This window comes from Schistocerca cancellata, chromosome 6 (assembly GCF_023864275.1).
Source record: "Schistocerca cancellata isolate TAMUIC-IGC-003103 chromosome 6, iqSchCanc2.1, whole genome shotgun sequence".
In the NCBI taxonomy this organism is placed as follows: domain Eukaryota; kingdom Metazoa; phylum Arthropoda; class Insecta; order Orthoptera; family Acrididae; genus Schistocerca; species Schistocerca cancellata.
In genome coordinates, this window is record NC_064631.1 from 548,453,305 (window position 1) to 548,477,509 (window position 24,205).

The 24,205-nt window shown below is 42.8% G+C and overlaps 1 pseudogene; it reads left to right on the forward strand.

Moving 5' to 3' along the window:
- Nucleotides 1-23,079: 23,079 nt before the first annotated feature.
- Nucleotides 23,080-23,197, forward strand: LOC126089653 (5S ribosomal RNA; annotated as a pseudogene).
- The last annotated feature ends 1,008 nt before the right edge of the window (nt 23,198-24,205 follow it).

Here is a 24,205-nt window from a genome sequence, read left to right on the forward strand (position 1 = left end):
AGTGAAAGTGAAGAAGAATTAAATGATCTGCTGAACTGAATGAACAGTCTAATGAGTACACAGTATGGTTTGAGAGTAAATCGGAGAAAGACGAAGGTAATGAGAAGTAGTAGAAATGAGAACAGCGAGAAACTTAACATCAGGATTGATGGTCACGAAGTCAATGAAGTTAAGGAATTCTGCTACCTAGGCAGTAAAATAACCAATGACGGACGGAGCAAGGAGGACATCAAAAGCAGACTCGCTATGGCAAAAAAGGCATTTCTGGCCAAGAGAAGTCTACTAATATCAAATACCGGCCTTAATTTGAGGAAGAAAATTCTGAGGATGTACGTTGTATGGTAGTGAAACATGGACTGTGGGAAAACCGGAACAGAAGAGAATCGAAGCATTTGAGATGTAGTGCTATAGACGAATGTTGAAAATTAGGAGGACTGATAAGGTAAGGAATGAGGAGGCTCTACGCAGAATCGGAGAGGAAAGGAATATGTGGAAAACACTGATAAGGAGAAGGGACAGGATGATAGGACATCTGCTAAGACATGAGGGAATGACTTCCATGGTACTAGAGGGAGCTGTAGAGGGCAAAAACTGTAGTGGAAGACAGAGATTGGAATACGTCAGGCAAATAATTGAGGACGTAGGTTGCAAGTGCTACTCTGAGATGAAGAGGTTAGCACAGGAAAGGAATTTGTGGCGGGCCGCATCAAACCAGTCAGTAAACTGATAAAAAAAAAAGCAGATTCTTCCGAACATCGACCAACCGTATTTTAGTCTTTTGTTGTCCAGCGCGGAAAGTTAAGTTTGCGAGGAAATACCTATCCTCGTTAATTAGTAATACATACAACGCTATGCATCTCAGAGTAAAAATCCTTGGAAATAACCCACCCTGCATGATTTCCGAGGTAACGCTTCCTCGTTCCTCTGTGCTGCGTCAAAGATTTTCAGAGTTTCCGAAGTATTATCCGGTTATCTCTCCGTGCCCGCTACAATACCGGCCGGCCGCCTTGTATTGTGCTTCAGCGCTCAGGTGCCCCGACCTTCCGTCTTGGCTACTTCCTGTGTCAAGCAGGACCAACACACCTGTGTGGGCTTTTTCACCTAGGGCTTGAGCTACGCCTGCCATTTCACTTCCACTGGCGTTCCAACCTCTACTAGTATAGGCAATCATTCATTACGCCGTTTTGATAATAAAGACACTCCGTCACCTTTCACACATTAAGCGTTAACAACTGTTTACAAGTTGTACGTGGCAATGTCAGTCTTCTTTAAATATTCATATATACGATGTACAACCTATCAAATGATACCTAGTTCCGATTGTAAATCACGGCAAAGTATGTAGATGAGTGCTTGTAAAGTACGAAATTATAGCCACCTTACAGATTTATGATACAAAACTTTACTTAACTTTGGTAACAGTTTCATGTGTGGCACTTGATGTCCTAGACCTAATACAATGAAATCTAAATAGCTTTGCTCTCTCTTGATACTCTGTGATGTAGCCACTGTGAATGAAAGTACTTATTCAGACACTCGTTTGACTACTTGAATAATGACAATTGATACCAAGAGATGAACTGTGATCCAACGCCGTTTATTCAAAACATGCTACCAGTTTCGATACGAAAAAGCATCATCTTCAGGCCCCAAATGCAATCTGTTATCAACATACGCGCCACAGTAACAAAGACCATTGGTGGGCTTGTTACTGGATGTTACGTAATCCAGTTGATTTTGGCCACGCTGCATTCCGTTTGGTTCGTTGCACATTCTGTTTTAACGTGTTTAATAAGTTGTACTGTTTCGATTTGAAGATTCCGTTGGTCTTTGTCATTGTGGTTCGTACGTTGATGGCAAATTAGCCTTGGGGCCTGAAGATAACGCTTTTTCGGTGTCGAAACTGGTAGCATGTTTCGAATAAACGACATTGGATTACAATACTTCTGTTACGTGCAGATATCACTCCTGAAGTGCTTGCCGGCCATAGTGGCCGAGCGGTTCTAGGCGCTACAGTCTGGAACCGCGCGACCGGTACGGTCGCAGGTTTGAATCCTGCCTCGGGCATGGACGTGTGTGATGTCCTTAGGTTAGTTAGGTTTAAGTAGTTCTAAGCTTTAGGGGACTGATGACCTCAGAAGTTAAGTCCCATAGTGCTCAGAGCCATTTGAACCAATTTGAACCTGAAGTGCTTCGTGTCCAGCTGCTGTGCCGCTGTCTACGATGGATTACCAGTGAATCGTTTGACTATCCTAGTTCTCCGCAAATACCGACTGCTAAGTCGGAATTGTCGTCATCTGAACTGTACTGGCAGTACTGTGCTCTGTAGCGTAATGCAGGTCTGAACTGAATTGGCTACAGAACTGAACTGTAGTGTCCACGACACGTTGTCTTTTCTGACAGTCGGTGGAGGCATTTCCACTTCCGCCAGTACTAGGCACAAGTGGAGTAGTCCCCGGCCGACACCGCAATCTTTCACGGCTGGCAGCACTATTGGTGGACCCGCTGATGAACGTGATGGCGGAAGCAAAAAGTGGTCCCAAACAGGGAGCACCACGGGGAGGCTTCTGCTCAGATCTGAAAGGTGTCAAGTGAGTAGTTGTTCCTGTGCGGTAGTGGTCTGTCGTAGCATTGTTGTATACTTCTGCATCCATGCACACAACAAGAACAGATGGCTGGAAATGTGTTTCGAGTGGGGTAAACCCATTTGAAGCTGAAGATAAAAGTTCTTCGACAGTGTAGGTTTCAATGACTGAAAGAAGACATGAGAAGACAGCAGTCAAGTGAGAATGTTCTGTTCGTACTACTGTTTTAGTGGTATAGTGGCATCAAATAATCATCACCCGTTCAGCCTCAATATTTGCTTGGGAATAACTGACGGCAGCCTTGTGTGACCGCAGCGCCTCACATGTGGGGCGTATCTGTACTGTCTGAGGGTGGCCCTGCGTCTCCTGCTGAAAGGGATGTCCCTGGCAGTACAAGAGTTGTTCAAATGGCTCTGAGCACTATGGGACTTAACATCTCAGGTCATCAGTCCCCTAGAACTGAGAACTACTTCAACCTAACTAACCTAAGGACATCACACCCATCCATGCCCGAGGCAGGATTCGAACCTGCGACCGTAGCGGTCGTCGGTTCCAGACTGAAGCGCCTAGAACCGCTCGGCCACAAGGCAGTACAAGAGTAATGTCGAAACTACTTGATGGTTCAAATGGTTCAAATGGTTCTGAGGACTATGGGACTCAACTGCTGTGGTCATCAGTCCCCTAGAACTTAGAACTACTTAATCCTAACTAACCTAAGGACATCACTCACACCCATGCCCGAGGCAGGATTCGAATCTGCGACCGTAGCAGCAGCGCGGCTCCGGACTGCAGCGCCTAGAACCGCACGGCCACCGCGGCCGGCCTACTTGATGGTGCTCCAAATTACTTCCACATTTCCGTGTGGAGAGATTTCGACATCTATCCCGACCACACACTGAGACTGAACATATGCTGTTGGTCTGCAGCCGCCAAACATTAAACATTTGTGCCTGGTGTTCTCATGTGTGCATTCAATCTTTGAAACCTACACTGTCTAAGATCTTATCACCATCTTCAAGTTGGTGTATCTCCCTTGGAAGGCTTCCTGGCCATATGTCATCGTTTCTGCTCCTCATCATTTCAGTGATCATTTTCTGCAGTTTGTGCCCATTTAGCAAAATCAAACTGTATATTCCGGAGCAGACGTTCCGTCACTAAGGGTACCAAGGCTAATTTGAGGCTTTTTGTCACACATGGGAAGTAGTCACACCTGAGGAAAGTTATATCAACGTATAAACTGTAAAACGTATGTGGGCACGTAAAACATAACTACAGCGCAACATACTGCAAGAATCTGCTTCGCTTGTGATCCGAGGTGAAATTATTGTAAGTTGTTTGCTTTTCATTACAGAAATACTGTTGAACTGAAGCATCAAAACAGTGAAAATAGATATCCTACAGGACCAAAGATATTCTCTACAAATATTCGTACCGATAAAACATCATAGCTGTAAAAATCCACAACTCTCGAACTTCGTTAGTATTTTTACTAAGCTTTTTAGATGTTAGGAAGCAAATAAACTTTATACTCTTGCATCAGACTACTGATACTATCACCGATTGAAATATTCCACTCTGACTTGTGTGATCTAAGGTGTAAATAAAATTATGCAGCTTGTCACCAAGTGGGAACGACAATTATTAATTGCTTGTAGTCTTATCAAATCCCTTGAGCGAAGTAAAAACGGAACACCTATAGGGTCGCTTCGTTGTCCGTCTGTTTGTCTGTCTGTATGTCCGACTGTTGAAAACCCGTTTTCTCACGAACGAGCAGACATGTCAGGTTGAAATTTACACTACTGGCCATTAAAGTTGCTACACCAGGAAGATGACGTGCTACAGACGCGAAATTTAACCGACAACAAGAAGATGCTGTGATATGCAAATGATTAGCTTTCCAGAGCATTCGCACAAGGTTGGCGCCAGTGGCGACACCTACAACGTGCTGACATGAGGAACGTTTCCAATTGATTTATCATACACAAACAGCAGTTATCCAGCGTTGCCTGGTGAAACGTTGTTGTGATGCCTCGTGTAAGGAGAAGAAATGCGTACCATCACGTTTCCGACTTTGATAAAGGTCGGATTGTAGCCTATCGCGATTGCGGTTTACCGTATCGCGACATTGTTGCTCGCGTTGGTCGAGATCCAATGACTGTTAGTAGAATATGGAATCGGTGGGTTCAGGAGGGTAATACGGAATGCCGTGCTTGATCCCAACGGCCTCGTATCACTAGCAGTCGAGATGACAGGCATCTTATCCGCATGGCTGTAACGAATCGTGAAGCCACGTCTCGATCCCTGAGTCAACAGACGGGGACGTTTGCAAGACAAAAATCATCTGCGCGAACAGTTCGGCGACGTTTGCAGCAGCTTGGACTATCAGCTCGGAGACCATAGCTGCGGTTACCCTTGACGCTGCATCACAGACAGGAGCGCCTGCGATGGTGTACTCAAAAACGAACCTGGGTGCACGAATGGCAAAATGTCATTTTTTCGGATGAATCCACGTTCTGTTTACAGCATTATGATGGTCGCATCCGTGTTTGGCGACATCGCGGTGAACGCACAATGGAAGCGTGTATTCGTCGACGCCATACTGGCGTGTCACCCAGCGTGATGGTATGGGGTGCCATTGGTTACACGTCTCGGTCACCTCTTGTTCGCATTGACGGCACTTTGAACAGTGGACGTTACATTTCAGATGTGTTACGACCCGTGGCTCTACCTATCATTCGATCCCTGCGAAACCCTATATTTCAGCAGGATAATGCACGACCGCATGTTGCAGGTCCTGTACGGGTGTTTCTGGATACAGAAAATGTTCGACTGTTACCCTAGCCAGCACATTCTCCAGATCTCTCACAATTGGAAATGTCTGGTCAATGGTGGCCGAGCAACTGACGCGTCACAATACGCCAGTCACTACTCTTGATGAATTGTGGCATCGTGTTGAAGCTGCACGGGCAGCTGCACGTGTACACGCCATCCAAGCTGTGTTTGACTTTATGCCTAGGCGTATCAAAGCCGTTATTACGGCCAGATGTGGTTGTTATGGGTACTGATTTCTCAGGATCTATGCACCCAAACTGCGTGAAAATGTAATCACATGTCAGGTCTAGTATAATACATTTGTCCAATGAATACCCGTTTATCATCTGCATTTCTTCTTAGTGTTGCAATTTTAATGGCTAGTAGTGTATGTCAAATTTTAAGATCTAGGGTCCCTTGGCGGTACAATAAACGTTATCATCTAATTCGGAGCCGTCAAAAGACACGGTATGGTGGGCTCCATGTGCAGCGACCCTAAAGCATAAAATTACCAAATATGCAGTAGCCAGTCGCAAAATCATGTTTTATTTATTCACTTTTGCAAATCGTTTTCAACCTCTTAAGCAGAGGTCAAACATAAAGTTAAGACAGTATTAGTACTCAGGGCACATATTGGTTGAAAGCACTGATGATGGCTGTTAATCAGTTGAAATCGATTTGCAAAAGTGAATAAATAAAACATGATTTTGCGGCTGGTTGACGGCCATTTGTATCACATATTTTGATACAAAATCACTCATACAAACTTATAGCGTACTTCCCATTGTCTAGAACCATGAGATCATGCAATAAGTGAGGATTCAAAGTAAAGGGAAAAGGTCATAAAATATTTAATCTGTAATTCTATCACCCGAAAAACATTTCTTATATCATTTGTTATTCGACTTCAGAGTTGAAATTAAAACATTCTCGAAAGTCTTGGGATCCCTGGGACCGAAATCTTCCCAGAATCAATGTCGATAACAGAGAAAAATCGTGGAGATCCTCGATTCTCGAAATGTATGAACTGTCGACATACATAATTAAGTTTGTACGGAAACCTCAGCACACGAGTCCTGCTCATACCTGGCCAATTTTTTCATCAGTAAGTACGAATAGGCATGATGAAGAATGATTTTTGCTGATTGGATTGTATGTTGCAAGCTACTTGCTTGGTCAGTCATTCATCTTCCATACCGCTTTACCTGGCGCCACTGTAGGATTCCTCTGGTGGATATGTCACAGAGCCAGCTGCTGTTTCCATAAAGTTGAGCTGCCATCAGTTTGGTTTTAATATACTCTTTACTTTACCCCTTACTGTACTAAATAAAGTTGATCGCTTTCAGTGGCCTTTAATACTAGCCCTCCCAACGCTATAAATAAGTGGCTCGCCAGTCTCACTATAAAATGCTGAAGGATAATTCACTAACTGTAACTCGTGTGGCCCATCCAACTGCTCATTTCGCGACGATCCAGCGTTTGTCCAAAGGATCGGTGAACTACAGCAAAATCAGTGCCGGAAAATACAACGATAGACCGAATTAACTGAACAACTCTTCTTTCACTTACACCTGCCACACACAAATATTTCAGAACACGTTGGAATGTAGTGACAATACAAAATACCCGAAAACAATTTAAAGGAAGGAGAGATTGCTAATGAGGACTCTTCAGTATAAATAATATAAGCTATTTCATTAAATTTAAATCCAGTGTTACGCTGTCAGGTTAATGCCCTACTATTCTGGATTCATATCTTAACTCAGTCAGTTGCTAGACGTTTGATACGTTTCAGTAACACCCTAAGTAATTCATAGGTTCACCTATTCACAGTAACAGGGAACTGCGGGTCTTTCAGTCCTTCACAGAACAGAGTTTCTTCCTTCCACACGCAAAGTAACTATAACGAATTCCCATCATCACTGAACCTTCAGCTACGCAGACGGTGTCTCTTTGTTTTCCGCCACTCCCAGCCTCTTTCTTCGCGCAGTGTACCCACTACCGGGTTTCTTCACACTCCACACTCACCACTCACCGGTCCACCTTTGAGTGGTCAATACCAGCCTGACGCCGACTGACTAGCTCCCGTAGCCTGATATACATTGATGGATTCTTCATCCTTTTTATTGGTTGTCCCTTAATGTGCTCACACTGATTACTCGGCTCCTAACAATCCCGTAACATCGCCCCCCCTCCAAGGTGAATTTCCCCTTACTCCTCTTAGTCCAGAAACCATAAGTATTATCTATTACCTTAACCAGAAATGTAAAACTTTGGTTGCTTGGTGTTTATATATAGCCTCCGAACTCGCAGAACTGCTATGATTCCGTAATAATTCCGCTTGCATAGACATCGTAGCAAGCACTGTCGTGAATGTGTTAAATTTGCTGAGTCCGGTGTTGCCCAGCAACTTGGTGAGGCAGCCTTCTGGCTTCACAGAGGTGTGGACAACACGCAGTGTTACCATTTTTCTTCTGAAGACCATTAACCAGGTGGTCATTCTCCTTGCGGCCTCAATAGCAGTATTCCCGCATTCCCTTTCAACCAAAAAATCATCTCTACAAATCTTTCTGATATGTTTAGATTAAAGTCTTCCTTAAATGAGCCGTCACATGATATCAGTGATAAACGTGCCACTCAGATTGTTGCTCTTTGTCCCTAGCACATGTTTCGCTTATTGGCTGGAAATAATGTTCTTTGCATAGACTTCACTGACTTGTGGGTTATGATGCACACATCCTGAGTAATAAAAAGAGAAGGCATTGATTGTATTTATTCGAGACAGACGATTTTACTGTCCTGAACTGAAAAACTTGTACAAAATGTTCGGTCCTTCACTTAGTACACTGATCATCATTCCAGCTATGCATGTTATACAAAAATTACTAGTGATTTACGTGTTGTAATGAAACAAGCTTTGAGCTAAATGATTTTACATGGACATTTCTTGGGACATTTCATTCTAAGATGAATAAGAGTTTTAAATTTTCAAAATTTCCATTAAGAGGGCTATCCGAAAAGTAATCCGATCGGTCAAGAAATGGAAACCACAGTGAAACTCCAAAATGTTTCATTTGCAACAGTTTGCTACACCTTCCAGCTACTCCTCTACATAGTCGCCGCTCCGACTTAGACATTTGTCGTAGGGTTGTACCAACTTTCCAATACCCTCCTCACAGAAAGCAGCCGCCCGTGCTCTCCGCCACTTCCCTACGATGGTCTGCAGTTCGTTGTGTGTGCCAAAATGTAGTCTTGATAGTCAGCGGTTCGTGTGAGTGCAGGTGAACATCAGAGAGAGCCAAGTACGGGCTGTGTATTGGGTGATCAGACACTTCTCATCGAAAAAGCTGCAATGGCTTCCTCATTGCACCTGAACAGTGCGATGACAATTATCATGAAGAAGGAATTTTATGACAGATAGTCGTGTGGGGTTGCATGAAATCAGGCGAAACGTCGCAGTGGGCATCCATACTCGAGGAGAGACGTTATTGTTCTACGAATCTTTATACGCTCTGGTGTGCTCATAAACGAAAATAGCGACGTGCCGCGGTTGACGTGCGTACTAGAGACGTTGCCTACCACATCCGGGCAAAGATTCATTGGATTTTCACTGTCGTTTCCATTTCGCGACCTATCAGACCTCACTTTCCGGAAAGACCTCGAATGTCTCAAGGGTAAATATTTCTAGTACGCATTCGTAATTATTAATTTAAGGGGCATGTTATTAGTTAGTGCCGATTGAATCATTGGTATATCTATTTGCCACAAACATCCACCATTTTTTCAGTTCGGAAAATTAAATTACTCCGAATTAGTACAAACTATAAAAAGTAACCACGGCTGAGGTCCAGACAGAAGAATCCTATAGAAAAAAGTTTCAGGACAAAAAAATTTTGGATTGGACCTTTCAAGAAAAGCGTCTTAGGTTGTATAATTTATTAGGATCAAACATGTCTAATATCGTCTTAAACCGAATTCAAAAACTGTGTTGCTAACAAACAACGACTCAAAGGTGTTACAACGTCAAACACTAATTGAAAACGTACCGTTGAACAGGGGTGCGTACCCCTCTGTTGACACCGACCTACCTGCCAGTATAGAGACCCTGAAGGCCAGCCGCAGTTTCTCGATCTGTCAAACTCATCTGACCTTAGCTCCAGTACAGTTATTATTACGCTACGCTTCAACATGTAATTTTGCCTAGTTAAGTTTTCAACATAACCCGACTTGGGAATTTTATCACACTTACAATTGAAGAGAAGCTAATTCTGTGTTGTGAAGGCCGATTGGTTGTACATTCATAGTTATATAGAAATAAAATCAAAGATGATGCTTATCACAAACCATAGAGCTTGATCAAAAGGGAATATGCCGATACCTGTAGCACAAAGTCCACACATGAAACTTCACTCACATAAGAATTTACGTTCCATAAATGCCACAGTTAACCTATGTTGGTGAGATGTAATTAATGCTCCTTGTCATGCAGGACTTAGCAAAATTTGCCACGATAGTTTGGGAAAATGGAAATAATTAATTAGATGTTATCAAGTCAATGAATTCCGCTAAATTATGAGTAATGACAAAAAGGTCAGAGGCGACGAAAATTTCACAACACTTGAGTAGTTAACAGCTTCAAAGTACTCTGTGCCCAAACTACTTTCACATTTAGGGTGACGTGCACCACACACGACATACACTGTGGTGGTAAAAGTCATGGAATATCCCCTAATATCGGACCTCCTTTTGCCCGATGTAGTGCAGCAACTTGCCCCGCGTGGACTCAACAATTCGTTGGAAGTTCCCTGGAGAAATATTGAGCTATGCTGCCTCCATAGCCGTCAATAATAGCGAAAGTGCTGTTAGTGCAAGTTTTTTTTTCCGTGAGGATTCATGAAGAGCGATCTGAATGACCAAATAATTTGCCGAACTGTCCAGAATGGTGTTCAAATCTATAGAGAACAGAACAAATGTGGCCTGGTGACATGGTGCATTACCATCCATAAAAATTTCATCATTGTTACGGAACATGAAATCCATGAATGGCTGCAAATGTTCTCCAGGTAGCCGAACATAGCCATTTCCAGTCAATGATCGGTTCACTTGGACCAAAGCACCCGGTCCATTCCATGTAAACACAGCCCGCAGGATTATGCACTGTGCTCATTGACAACAAATATTAACTTCTCTGCCGGCCGAGGTAGCCGAGCGGTTCTAGGCGCTACAGTCTGGAACCGCACGACCGCTACGGTCGCAGGTTCGAATACTGCCTGGGGCATGGATGTTTGTGATGTCCTTAGGTTAGCTAGGTTTAAGTAGTTCTAAGTTCTAGGGGACTGATGACCTCAGAAGTTGAGTCCCAAGTGCTCAGAGCCATTTGAACCATTTTTTTAACTTCTCTCCCTCAGCAAAGAGTTTGGGAGTAATAATAGATGAAAATCTAAATTGGACAGAGCACGTAACTGCTGTGTGCAAAAAAGCATCAGCATCCCTTCATGTCCTACAAAAATATAAAAAAACTCTTCCCTTTCGATCTGAAAAAGAAATTAGTACAAACGCTTATACTCCCAATCATTGAGTACAGCAATATTATCCTACAAGACCTCTCTCAGGAAAACTCGCGACGTCTGGAACTGGTCATGAATGCCTGCGTCCGATATATCTGTGACGTTCGACTTTTTGATCACATTTCACCAGCATATGCAAAATTGTCCTGGCTGCGTGCAGACAAACGCAGAGATTTCCATACACTCTGTCTCATTTACTGCCTTATAAATGTACACTGTCCCTCATATCTCTCCTCGTCCTTAACGCTTATGTCGGAACAATATGACAGAAACACACGTTCCCATCATAATAAAATCCTCTCTGTTCCACTGCATCGTTCAGTCACCTTCTCCAAGTCCTTTACAGTAGCGGGAACCCGACTCTGGAATAGCCTCCCTCGTTACGTTAGAGAACTTAAAAAAATATGCGGCTTCAAAAAACAGTTAATGACGTATCTACTTAAGCAACAGTAATGCCTTCCTCTGTACATGAATGCACTTCACCTCATTACTTCCCTCTTTCCCCCTCCTTAAATCTCCCTTCTCCAAAACTCGCTTTACTAGTAAACATCTACTTTACACACCAAGATATTAATGTACATCTGCAAAAATCTTCGTTACTATTGCCAATTTTTCTCATTATTATTTGATTTTTTTTACTGTTACTATTATTGCTTTTATCATAATTTGTATGTATAGCACCTATTGTAAAAATACTGCCAGTACTTATTAGGTCTTAGTCATTACTCTTTATTCATATTGTGACTAGAGTAATCAAATTTTCTTATTTAAACTATTGTCATGATGTAACTCTGATGGGTGAAATGCTGCATGTGTGAAACACTGGTCTGATGTAAGAGAGGGCCTGATGGCCCTAATCTGATCAGGTTAAATAAATAAATAATAAATAAACTTGGGTCCATGACTTCGTGGGATCTGCGTTACACTGGAACCCTACCGTCAGCTCTTACCAACTGAAATCGGCATTCATCTGACCAGGCCATGGTTTTCCCGTCGTCTATGGTCCAGTCGTCTAGGATCCAACCGAGGTGCTCACATGCCCAGGAGAGGCGCTGTAGTTGGCGTCGTGCTGTTAGCAAAGTCGCTCGAATCGGCGTCTGCTGCCCTGGCCCACTAACGCCAGGTTTCGCCGCAGTATCCTAACTGATACTTTTTCACAGGTCCCACATTGATTTTTCCGGACATTTCCCGCAATGTTGCTTGTCTGGTAGGACTGACAACTCTATGTTAACGCCTCTGCTCTCGGTCGTTAAGTGAAGGCCGTCTACCATTACGTTGCCTGTGGTGAGAGGTAATGCCTATAAATTGATATTCTCGGCACGCCCTTGACGCTGTGGATCTCGGAATATGGAATTCCCTTACGATATCTGAAATGGAATGTACCATGCCTCCAGCTCCAACTACGATTCTGCGTTAAAAGCCTGTTAATTCCAGTCTTGCGGCCATAATCACGTCAGAAAGCTTTTCTCATGAATCACTAGAGTAGAAATGACAGCTTCGCCAGTTCACCGCCCTTTTATACCTTGTGTGGGTGACATTACGGCCATCTTCATATGTGCATATCGCTATCCCATGACATTTGTCACCTCAGGGTAAGCTTCGTTCATTAACTACCTGCGTCTAAGCCTCAGCAGTTTGGCACCAGCACAAATATACTTAAAACACATTATAAATTTCGCTGCCTGTGCAGTTTTACTTCGACAATTTCAATAGCACAGTGTGAGCGTTAGCAAAGCTTACTGTGCAATCTCGATGGAAGTGGCACTCGGTAGACGTCCTTCCGGTCCAACCTCCAAGCCGTGTCTCTAGCAAAGGCATATCACCACACTGCTCCCGGTTTTCTGTGGCAGTGATATCGCACTCTGCGGTTTACCAGCTATTAATTCCGCCTGTAATTATGTTTGTTGTTGTGGTCTTCAGTCCTGAGACTGGTTTGATGCAGCTCTCCATGCTACTCTATCCTGTGCAAGCTTCTTCATCTCCCAGTACCTACTGCAACCTACATCCTTCTGAATCTGCTTAGTGTATTCATCTCTGGGTGTCCGCCCCAGTAGCTGAGTGGTCAGCGTGACGGATTGCCGTCCTCCGGGCCCGGGTTCGATTCCCGGCTGGGTCGGAGATTTTCTCCGCTCAGGGACTGGGTGTTGTGTTGTGTTCATCATCATTTCATCCCCATCCGGCGTGCAGGTCGCCCAATGTGGCGCCGACTGTAATAAGACCTGCGCCAAGGCGGCCGGACCTGCCCCGCGAGGGGCCTCCCGGCCAATGACGCCAAACGCTCATCATCATCATCATCTCTGGGTCTCCCCCTACGATTTTTACCCTCCACGCTGCCCTCCAATACTAAATTGGTGATCCCTTGATGCCTCAGAATATGTCCTACCAACCGATCCCTTCTTCTGGTCAAGTTGCGCCACAAACTTCTCTTCTCCCCAATCCCATTCAGTTATATCTTTCGCTAAAATTTACTGTGATAGAGAAGAACTCTAAGCGTTTTTAATAAGTACGGCAAATTCTCTACTGCCTCCGCCACAGTAAAATGCTAGCTGGAACATTTTTCCCTATGGCTGGGTCCGCTGATGGACTCACTCATGGAAGCAGAGTGAATTGGTGTCCACTCTTGAAAACTATGTATTAACTTTCATTTCACGGTCTCTTTCAGTATCATTGCGCATACACCTCCAATTTCGAAACCCGTTGCTTAGCCATCGTGCCGACTGGCAATATGCGGGGGACACCGGCCGCGTCCGTACTATCTAGCCTCCTTGCACTCCATGTGCTACAGAGAAAATTCTGATAGTCTTGCTGAATTAAAACTCTAATATCTCCACTATATACACTCTGATCGGTATACTGTATTCACCATTCTTAGTGTCATAAATTTTACATTAATTAACATTTTTCCAGCTAATTCCATTTCTTGTTTATTATGTATAATTGTTTAATTCAGTCAATTGTCAATGTGAGCACTCAGAGTTGCCACGCACACTATCATGTCCCAGCGAGATTAGACTTTGCGACCGAACCGCTGAATCTTTCCATCAGTAAATGGGGTATGTTCTCAACTGACTCGGTTGTTTTAACCCCCTCCACTGACGGAATGACCCACTTCCCAATTCCGTATGTATAAAACCAATACGGACTTGTAGCTGTCACGCCTTTGCGCTTACTGCTACGTATTTTAACTGTAAATAGCTCAGTCCCAATGGTAAGAGGCAGTAGTGATTTCACGTAGTTAATATTTGAATCCAGCACAGCTGCCACAAGCTGAGCTCACTTTTACTCCACTCCTACCCTCGCCATTGCACCACATTAACTAGGTGCTACGTGGACCTTGCTAAATTCACTTGCGTATACATTTTTGACCGTTACTCGCCAGTATTTACCTAATGATTAGTACACTCCTAACCGGACTATTTCCCTAAGAGCTGTGATGATTGAACGGGTTCGATCCACGGCCTACAGTGCCCTACAGTTCACACGGTAACACTGCCTACCTGACCCACTTAACTTGGTAGTGAGCTTATGTATCCAATCACCACTGCTAGCAGCAGTGGATAATCCTATCAGCACGACGAGAGCAGCAGACTTACCGTCGAATCCTCCTGAAAATACTTATAACTACGGTCGCCAGCTCTGAAGGAGCAAAAGAATAAATCAATTTTTGGGCTCGTTTCAAAGTGAAATGGCTTGAGTTGAATTTTAACTTAATTCTGAATATTACTATTTCTGATCATTCTAGATGATTCTACAAAGCAAATACTCTCTCAATTTCTGTGAGTTGGCTTGGTAATTACTACCAAGACAGGTTATGCAACTTCGGTTAACAAAATTCTATCCTTCAACTTATTTAATGATTTTGGATATTACTCTTTGGACCATTGATACAGAATTAGTTAAGTGACTTTACTTGAAAGGTTGCTCAGAAAAATTTAAGTAACTATAAATAGGCGGCTCATTCTGGTGTGACCATTGCTCTTTTCAACATTCTTATACGCTAAAGTATTCTACAACCAAAAGAATTGTAAATGAAAGAGGCGATGGTGGCCTCAGTCTGATTTCACTATACTATGTTTGAGGTTACTACACTTTACAATAAACAACATGCGTCGTAATTTTACTCATTACTATATTCTGTCCTCTGCACTTGCATAAAAGAAAACTGGTATTCTCCTTTTACATGTATACAAAGTTCGACTTAACAATTGCAAGCAGTCTTGCCTTGGGTAGACGTGTCGGTGCTGGTGGTGAGATGCATGTGGCTAACGCAGCTCTTCACGCCTCATGCCCTTAATGGCGGCTGGAACTATGAGCTGTAGCACTCGTATAAGCTACTGCACGTCCGCCATAAAATCTGGGCGCAGGAACTCTTACAATCAGCCCCAGTGGCATAAAGGCGGCTTCAACAACCATTCGTCGCGTTTTACTCCAAAAACGGCGACGATATTCGCCTCTTCGCTGTTGCACAATCACTTTTGCGTGAGCACAGTTACGCACGTCCGATCACGTCAACACTCCCCAGGCCATTCCATTGTTCAGTCCCTGTGTCTCCAGCTACCCCTAGCTACGCTCGTATCACCAAGAGTGGGGGCGTTCCCCTACCACCTTTTTACCTAAATCATTTAGTATTTAAGAATATTTATATTTACTACCCTGGAGTCCATACCAGTCATAATAATTTACTACTAGCGCTTTACAACATTAAATTATACAGTAATAACTTATAATTACCAAGAAAAAGAATACATTTGACACTGAGAGCTTAGTGCATTGTCTGACAGGCAGCGCTAATTCCCAGTTTCGCCAATAGATGGCATCAGGGTGCACTCCCTGGCAGTCTCACACAAGCGCGCCCGTTTCCGACGCGCGGGCTCCAAATTACTGTCAGCCCACCATCATTTCAGTTCCATTACAACTTCCTCAATTTTCCGGAAGTTAAGTCTAGTACGTCATTTGAAAAGGGGCAGTCAAATGACAACGAGTCAGATGGAAAAAAGTAAATAAATCATCATTTCAAAAGCATTTGCCGTAACTGTCAGCACTATCACCCCACTGTGGGAAAAGGCAGCCACTGCAATCACGAAAAAATGTTTGTGTCTGCCTACTGAACCATGATTCCACCTGACATGCACCTCTTTGTCCAAAAGAAGTGCACAGTCACGAATGTCTTTCTTCAGGGATCTAAAAATATGGAAATAGCATGTCCAGAGCTGGGACAGTATGGAGGATATGTAATGGGTACCCAAAGAAACTTCTGCGGCATACTCTACAAAATTTTGGTTGCATGTAGGACTGAAATTAGTGATCAGGAATGAGAGCAAAGAAATGTGTGGAATTTTCTAGGAGATCAAGGAAAAGTATTTGATCTAGTAAAAAATTAATAAATGCTCGAGGACAGATGTACGAAAATGTAAGAAGAAAGCTGTGATCAAGAATGAACTCTTAGAAGCAAGGTATAGGCAAGACCTGAATCATTATAGAATGGTCTAGGAGGGAGAGTAGATACTCTAGGTACTAGAGTAGATAATGATTTACAATGAATGACTGATGTAAACAAAGTCTTAATAAGTGAAATAGATACTATGGAGCGATATTTTTCTACATGAGAAGGAAAGAATGAGAATAAGTTTGCAGATGAAAATAAATATCAGCAGGGAAAAGAGCAACAAAAATGCAATTTACAGATACGAATGTGGTTTTTCTATCAGAAGTAGCATTGCTTAGTAACTAGAAAAGTGTAGTGTCTAGCATAGTTGGTAACCTAAAAAGAAACAGTAAATTGTAACAATACGTTACAACGTGAAGAGGCTGCAGATTTTTAAAAAAAACTAAATATTTTACATCAAATTGTAGGTACAAATCACATAAATAATAGTAGTAATAATGGTTTGTCAGGCTAATGTATCTATAAAATGTTTCTCAGGAGTGGTAAAGTACCATACTTTGATTTTGTTCAGTACTGCAGAGACAACGTTGCACATGACATGTCAAATGATCATCAATTAAGTTCCGTAAAAGACTTCTAAATGGAAAAGTTTTTACATGGAGGAACCAAATTAGTTTTATAGATGTTACTAATTCTGATTTTGAAAAGTGTTTTCTCAGTATGTTCTGGTGTGAAGCTAAACAAGCAAGAAATCACAATAAGTTACTGATTGAGTGTTTCTAAAGAAAAAGATATGGACCCATAGCATAATTCTGTAAGAATCAGTTAGGAAACCTGGTCCATTCATAATGGCTGTTTCTTATTCTAATAGAGATTTCTTATCTTAGAAAAAATGTAACTGACATTTTGCAATGGAACTTGGCGAATGCTCCCATTCAGTGAATAGAACAAGTTCTTGATTGTTTGGAAAAATTAGACATGGCACTGGAATACAAAATCCAGAAGAATAACAGCTCAACCAACATGCACCACCGGAAGTGAAATCAGTAAAGAAGCGTCTCAAAAGACGCCCTAGATAATACCAATAATGACTTAAGAAAAAATAACACTGGAAGAGGGCAACACACACAGTTTTCAGGGAAATAATGGAGAGAGAGTAGGTACTGATAATGTGATATAAATTAACAATTTTCGTATTTTTCCTTTCATTTTAGTGTGAAGCCTTGCTCTTTCCAAATTTCATAATTCTATGTCAACAGGATGTACGCTACAGATTTTGATGAGTGAGTCCGTATCAAAGTACGTGACGCAAATGGCCATATCTTTTAACTGCGCTGAATTAGAAGCTTCGGTTTTTTACACCGCCAAGGGACTTTAGTCTTTGCTTGTTAGTACAAGACATGAATTTCTACTGGATCCGTCTACCCGTTCCTTAGAAAGAGGTTTTTCAACAGTCAGTCACACAAACCTACAGAAAACAAAGTGATTCTATGCGGGTCCGTGTTGCCGACTGAGGTCTGAAACACTAAAAATGATACAATTCATTCGTAAAAGTTATACACCGTCGCTTCTGGCCGAGCCACTAGTGACACTGCGGTGTGCCGCGGGTTGCCGCGCTTCCCATATGCCAGCAACAGAACAGTGAGAGATCACAAAATCCAGCAGTAAACTCTTTGCTAAAAAAAACAAAAACGCTTCCAAAGAAAAAAGGAGTAGGTCCAAAGCAGGGAACTTAGAAAGCTATGCCTGTGGCCAAATCTGTGGCAAGTACACAAAAGAGAAAGGAGACTGAGAAGACTGATACTAATTGCGACATCTCTTTGAAGAGTGAATACAACATAGGTAATGTCAATCCTTTTGGAGAATCCACACCAGATCCTATTGTAATGACTGATCCGGCACATGTAGGTAGAAGAGATCAAATCTTGGCTAAATTTCGAGGAAGAAAGATGAATATCATACAGAAAGAACTGGAAAATAACCTGAAACTTACTTCTGAAGAGTCTGAACAAGACCAAAATAGTTTTTAAATTGAATGAAAAAGATATTTCTCTTATTTGGAGAGTGATGTAGTAGACGAATTGCTAATTACTTGTGTTGCTGTTGGAGTGGAGAATATCAAATCAGAATCTTCTTTGTGTTTAATGGCCGTGTTCGTGTTCATGAAAAAGTAACACAGTGATCCTCTTTTGTGCATCTCTTATTTCTGTATTAGTGTCAGTATTACTGTAAGCAGTTTATACCAACCGCTAGTTTTTATAGTACTAAAAATATGAGAAATAAATAGACATTTCTGAAGTTCACTGTGACTTATCTTTTATATCATAAAGATTCTAGAAATATCTTCCACAGAAAAATACCAGTTGTACATATGTATCGTTGTGTGTGTTTCCTATCTATTATTAATACCTCGACCTTCTACCTTCAGTGTACATAAGAACATCATTTGTGTATCATATTTTGCTCCAGCTACACTGTATTTAAGAATTACAGTCCAAAAAATGATACCGTTTTTATTTTTCTATTCTACATTTGTAACTTCAACAATTTGAATACAGTCTCATTTTAAACCAGCTAATACTCTCTAATATTTACATTTTGTGAGCAACAGTCTTTTCTCTGAAAACTACACATAAATTTACTGATTTTGTATCACGTGTGGATCACTTTACCCTGTGACCCTTATAGTAGTATGCCAGCAATCAGACAATGTAAGGTCATTTCTCGTTTAAAACTAACTGAGAAAAGTTAATTTATTAAGAAAGTGCTATTTATCAGGACTTTGTCCTAAAGTTTATTTCGCAATTAATCTCGAACTCTGTTAACTCCTAAGCAGTGTGGTAAATGTAGATAGAATTTCTCGCTAAGGTAATTCTAAAGGTTTGCTTGGACTGTTTTCTTCTTATCACTCTACAGAAAACTTTCAGGATCTGTTCTCCAGTTCCAGGGGGTTCTGATGAAAGGTATCCATGACTGTCTCCCAATTTCCACATGTGGTGTTTTTACGCAGTTTTCTCACGAGCAGTTTTCTTTACTGTTACATTGGTGGCACACTGAGCGGCTTCCCCAAATCACGGCTGTTTCGGCTGCTCGCTTGTGTGTTCCTGAGGTCTTTGAGGTGATAGTGGCTTCTGCCGATGTCTAGCAAAGGCATGGTCACCACACAGGGTTTTCTTGTTTTGAAGGAAAACAAAGCGTTCTACTTGCATCTATTCTGTTTGGCCTGCTCTGGAGTGAAGGAGTGTTTTGCTCGTGTGTGACGTGGTGTGGTAATGAACGTGGTAGCATTAGCATACTGGGAGAAAGAGAGAGAGAGAGAGAGCCATGCATGAAAGCCACAATGGACTTTTTCTATCGAAGTGATAGTAACAAGCATGTGCAGCCTCTCTATGTTCCTATTCGGCAACACAGAGTAATGTGTTGATATATTTTAGGGCCTGACGAGCTATACTGGACCAGTGTGATTAACTAGGCAGTGTTATCGAACGAGTGGAAGAATGACCCTCGTAGTTTCAGCCAATGTGGGGCAGATTCCGATTTGGTTATATGCTGTTTCTGATTCGGGTTTCAGGTTTAGCAAACCGGTATTTCGATTATATTTGTTTTTCAAATCTACTTTATGGAGCAAACCTTTGTACGATTGTGTGAGAACGCAGCGTGAGTCATGTAAGATAAACCTGATTCTTTGGCAGAGAATCCTTGTCCCTAATATACTGATTTTAAAAGAAAATCTCATGTCTTTAATGTTGGTACAAGAATAGTTATCTATAGTATGAGATGCCTCAAGGGTGCGATGAGTGGATATTGTTATAAACAGCTCTTAAATGTTTTGCAGGGAGTAATTCACATGGGGTAACTTAAAGAGAAGAGAGATTTGATTTAGTAATACAAGGCAGTATAGACGAGCAGATGGCCTAAGAACTTTAGAATGAGTGGGGGGCCTCTGAGCTTTGTACCCACAGCTTTTTAATGCTAAGAGGTAAACTGTAAATGGTATGTCGTAACCAAGTTTGTGAAGTCTTTTGTTGCAGACTGACCACAGTTTCAGACCTAGAGTCCGGATTTTCCCAAGGAGGAGAGGAATTTAATGCCGCCGATAATTTTGGGCATTACTGTGAGAAAAGCAGCTTCATTGCACCAGTATATGAGGTGAGCCTGTTTACCTACTGCAAGGGGACCAGGCCGAGCTGTGCAATGTATGTTCCTGAAAGCAGTGCAACTAGAACCGCCCTCACGTGAGTTTTCGCGCTACTGGGCCACGAAGGTGTCCATCTGAGTGTATCTGAGCTCAACGTATCAGCACAACAAGCGTAACCTTAACCACTATAAATACCCATAGATTCTGGCAGCGCCCTCTGTGACACCAGGGCCACGCAAGCCTCCGCTACATACGGGCACGCGAGCAGCAGACACTGGTCTGGGCAGCCATTTCCACCAGCCCAGCTCAAAGAGGTAAGTCCACATCAGTGAGCTTGAAGCGGTACAACAGAAAAGCCGTCTCCAGGCTCTGCAGCAACCTCTGCCTTGGAGGGCAGCGGTTTGTGGCCTGGGCGGTATGGCCGCTATTCACTGGGGCGAGCCTCTCTTCCGGTATCAGTGGACCTCTACGACAATCTGGACAGACGTCCAAGTCGCTGGCATTGGCAGTCATGGTCGCACAGTACTAGTTACGTCACGCGCTGCCGAGTAAAGCAAACAGTCCGAACAATACGGGGAGTGGACGTTCCAAGTCCAGCATGCCGCCACGGTATTCCGCAGCTGACTGACCAGGTGGGAGGAGGTGGAGAGGGGCGTGTCTGTGGTGCCGCAGCGCTTCGATCATTGTAGCGCAAGACTGAGTCAAGATGTTTTACCTCGTAGACGAGTGCTCACAGCCACCTTTTGTCAGTACCCCAGCCTCAACATCCCATCACCCAACACCCGTAGACTGTAGCTGCCCCCTCACTCCGAGTCGCTACAACATATACCACTCAATCTACCAAAAAATTAAATCACTGTACGACACATAATTCAGGAGATAAGACATCATAAACATTTAGGTGCATGAAAAAAGAACTCTACTTAAAATGGAGTGCAAATTACCCTGAATATATTCATCCAGCTTAACTACTTCGAACAATCTTTAAGGATAATTTCAAACCTTTCCAAAACTATACCCGCTTACATGCTGAAAGTCAAATATTTTAACAAACACAGTTTTAATCAGATGATGAACTTGTTTTATACATGGGAGTTCGATTATTTAAAGAACAGGGTGCTTACTGGTTTCCCAGAAAAGCGCTCCCGTCCATTCACACTCTCAACAATTCGTATATGCTCTTTACATTTCGCTTTGCTTCGCAATGTTATACCGAGTTACCTAATCGCTGAGACTCAGTCATGCAGCGTAGCACTAATACCTCATTCGAACATTACAGGAATGATTCTTCCACCACTCCTTGCCAACCCACATACATCCACACTTAAAGTAAGTAGTCATTCACTAGCAGAATATTGGACAATGTGCATTGACTGCGATGGGGCTATGACGAGATAAGTACACACATATATATGGGAAGAGAGAGAGAAATTACTGTTACATATTTAATACACATCTTAGTAGGGTCAATATTTGTGAAAGATACATTCTGGCAGGCAAATCGTTAACTGAAAGTTGCCTCTTACATATCCAAAAACGTATCCTGGTGGAGCAAGCCGACTGAAAGTGTGCTTGTTGATTATCTAACATGTTTAAACTCAATTCTAGCGGCGTAGGCTCCGTGAAAGACTGATTCCAGTTTGACCTAATATGAATCCTAGCAGGAAGACGTTAAAGAAAACTAGCCTAAAACCTGTTCCGTTTTAATGTAATCTCTTTACTAATGCGGCTGTGGCCAAATAAACACTAAAATTAATCTGAGAATTAGTTCTGCGTTTTTCTTCATACTAGCTTCCTTGTCTGTCGTTTTGGTAATTAATATGAAGGATTAAATCATGGCCCATATAGTAATTAGTGTCGCGCAACGGAAACGACTTCTTCCGAGCAGGTGACCTGGAGGAGACATGTGACTTGCTTTTGTATGAGCGGGGAAATAGATGTTTAGTTTCAGATGATGTTTATTTCTTAAGACACGGTTAATTACTTGAACACGCATGTAGAAAACCAAGATAATGTTCACAAACAACGAATAATTACCAATACGTTAAATGGCATGGAATGGTATCACAAACATAACGTTTCTGTAAGTACACCGGAAATGCATTCAGCTGGATAATAAATTAAGGAAATTGTTATTGATGAGAGGGAACAAATATTACTCTCTCCTATTCCATCCCATTCCTTGCAGGCACACCCGAGAAACATGCCTCTCTGCTAAGTACCGTCCACTATTACAAATACAGGTGACAAAGTGAGTGAGAAGTACAGCCCAGAGTGGAACTCAAACCCTCTGACACTTTTGTTGGATCCAAAGGCATTGTGAGTCGTAGGAACGACACCGAAAGCCTCCCTGACTTAATCAAATAACCATAACCGAACGCGGAAGAATATCGACCAATCACGATGTAGCTCGGACAGAAGTTCTCCCGCAAACTCGTCCTGCGCACACTCCTCCAGCAATTAGAGACTGTCAAGTAGTCGACCCGTAAAAGAAATGAATGAAAAAAAACTAACTCAGAAGCACGTCTGTTCATTCGGACATGTCTGAAAGAACAGGCATCACGTATATAACTGAGGCAATGACGGCTGATAGCGAATGGCCTTGCCGCAGTGGTAACACCGGTTCCCGTCAGATCACCGAAGTTAAGCGCTGTCGGGCTGGGGTAGCACTTCGATGGGTGACCATCCGGTCTGCCGAGCGCCGTTGGAAAGCGGGACGCACTCAACCCTTGTGAGGCAATCTGAGGAGTTACTTGACGGAGAAGTAGCGTCTCCGGTCTAGTAAACTGACATACAACGAGGAGAGCGGTATGCTGACCACATGCCCATCCAGTGACGCCTGTTGGCTGCGGATGACACGGCGGCCGGTCGGTATTGTTGGGCCTTCTTGGCCTGTTCGGCCGGAGTTCAATTTTGGTTATGTGACAGCTCATAATCCCTTCAGTGCAGATGCGCACCAAGCTAGAATTCTTACAGCAATCGGCGATATGCCGCGAGTAATGAGGTTAATGAGGAAGGGCCACAACAGTAGTGTTTGGTACAAGTTGAAAATTTGGGTCTGACGGAAGGTGTGCTCGGGTAGTCCGTGCGGATATGGTGACGACTGTATTCGGATCAAGTAGTGGTCAACGTGTCAGCCTAGAAAGCGGGAGATTCGGGTTCGAATTCAGGTCCGGTACAAGTTTTCGACTTGCCACATTGATATACATCAATGTTCACTCGCAGCTAATGTCTTTAATTCCCTTGTGTCTTCCTGTCCATGGGAGAGTGGGAAAAAAAAATACGTTCAATTTGAAAGTGATCAGTCGAACTCTCTCTTTCCTGCAGTAATTTTTCCATCCGTTTCTGAAACTATCCCTCACTCAGTAATCTCCATCACCGCTGTCTCGCAAGCACACCTCCCGCATCCAAAGCAAGGGGGGAAGAATGTTGTTAGCTTTCTTGCGTGAGGCGGCATTCCTCTCTTTCACTGCCTGGCCGTCCTCTTTGGCTCTAAAATGGTGCTCTGTCTCATCTATAGAGGGAAGGATCTAGTACCTTTGAAAAACTCCAATCACGGTTCGTATACGGCTGCTCCTTTATCTGCCACGCCAATGATTCTCTCGTTTGAGATTTGGCGTTTTGCCATGTCCCTCACGCAATGCACCTCTGTGTACGTCCCAAGTGACGCTATTTTTCGAAGGATGGGGAGAGGTTCTCGTTAAAATTCAAACATGCC